Here is a 2,019-nt window from a genome sequence, read left to right as displayed (position 1 = left end):
ATTATGAACTAACCAGTACCCCGGAGCTCTTGACTCTAGCTGCATATGTATCAAAAGATGGCCTAGTAGGCCATCACTGGAAAGAGAGGCCCTTTGGACATGCAAACTTTATATGCCCCAGTACAGGGGAACGCCAGGGCAAAAAAGTGGGAATGGGTGGGTAGGGAAGTGGGGGGGGGAGGGTATGGGTGACTTTTGGGATAGCATTGGAAATGTAATTGAGGAAAATACGTAATAAAAAATTAAAAAAAAAAGATGTGGAAGATGGTAGAGTAGCGGAAGATCTGCTCAGTCTAGGTGCACAACATGTATTCATATTAACTGATTTGTGTTTTCATTGCCAGCGCATATTTAGATTGGAGATTTACTGCAACAACAGGATACCTCAGCAAACCTTCTCTGCTGCCTGAGTTGATCCTTCTGAGTTGGGTCCTTCATTTATCTTCATGCTTGAATAGTTAATGTTTGTTAATGTTATTGTAAGTCTGCATTCTCTAGAGTAGTGGTTCTCAAATATCAAAATGTTGCAACCTTTTAATACAGTTCCTCAGGTTGTGGTGACACCAACCATCGTGTTATTTTGTTGCAATTTTATTGCCCGCGCTTTTGTGTGTCCCCCTGGTAAGAACACGCTCAGGGCAACCGGAATCTTCTGCAGTACAAACTTTATTGCTTACCCCATCAGGAGCCAGTGGAGAAAGGAGCCAGAGAGAGAGAGATGGCGGAGCCCCCTCCNTTTTTTATGGAGGACTGTCCTCCGCCTCGGACGTGTCACTCCCTGATTGGCTGCAGCCCATCAGCCGGAGTTGTCGTCACGGGAAAGGCAGAGCACATGGCGTGGAAAGCTACCCCGGCACATGCGCAGCTTGCTTGTTTACTACTTAGAACACGGGTGTCAGTGCCATCAGCGCCATCTTGTAATGGCAAATGTGAAGGCAGCTCCTTACACAATTTCATAACAGTAATTTTGCAACTATTGTTAATTATAACGTAAATAATTGGTATACAGGATCTCTGATGTTCTACACTGAAAGGGTTAATTACTACCACTTGAAACCCACTTTTTTAGAGAAACTCAACCAACATGATTTTGATGACAATGATGTTGATGATGAAGACAAAATGATGATGACGATGAAGATGAAGACAGAGACTACAAGGATGATGTAGACTACGATGATGATGGTGGTGGTGATGTTAAAGGTGGCAGCAATGGTGGTATTTGTGAGTGTGTGTTTATTAAATAATTTTATTTGAACATAACAACAGCAGCTTACTCACTCCTGAAAAGTTTAGTAGGAAATAATTGCTCAATCCGTGAGGCATGGGGCCTCAGCAGTCCCAGTCTGGCACAGAAAACCTGAAAGGTTCCTGAAGAGACATTGGTTCTTGGTTCAAGATGAAAGCCTGGAAACATTGGCTCTCATATCAACAAAGGTATTTGCTGCTTCAGCAATGGGGTAAATGAACTTAATGGAGGAGAAGGCCAAGTAACTAAGAGACTGCTATCAGAAGGCGCCATCTACAGTTCAACCAGGTGGGGTCAAGGTTTTCGGGCTCCTCATCTGTATGTCATAGTTAACCCACAGTCTTTACTCCAGTCTGAATTTTACACATTCTTTTCACCCCTAAGAAATTTGAATAAGCTTTTCCCTTACCCAAAATCCTACCACTTCCATATTTTTAGTTTCTGAGAATTCAAATACAGATTTTCCTAAAAAAAAAAAAAAAAAATTGTTAGATTGGGGGAAGGATTAATCACCAGATATAACTTCTCCTCATTCAGAGTCTTGTAGTTCTTCCATTTAATAAATTGGTTTTAACATATGTTTTTAATTATAACAGTTTTGTGACAGCTAATGGAACTCAAGAATCATAAATGATGTTCTTCAACTCTTGAGACACAGTTAAACGCTGAGAAGTTAGTAGTCTATTTACTCATATTAAATTGATTAAGGCTGATTCCGAGTAAATGATTGTTTTGTTTGGAATTTGGCATTTTAAGATGTTTCAGAATGC

General features: G+C 40.7%; 1 pseudogene; it reads left to right on the top strand.

Annotated features, from left to right (window-relative positions):
• LOC110295665 overlaps positions 1-1,170 on the top strand; it is a 41,059-nt pseudogene extending 39,889 nt beyond the window's left edge.
• Positions 1,171-2,019: the final 849 nt, after the last annotated feature.

The sequence above is a fragment of the Mus caroli genome, chromosome 6 (assembly GCF_900094665.2).
Source record: "Mus caroli chromosome 6, CAROLI_EIJ_v1.1, whole genome shotgun sequence".
NCBI lineage: Eukaryota > Metazoa > Chordata > Mammalia > Rodentia > Muridae > Mus > Mus caroli.
This window is presented reverse-complemented; position numbering and strand designations above follow the sequence as displayed.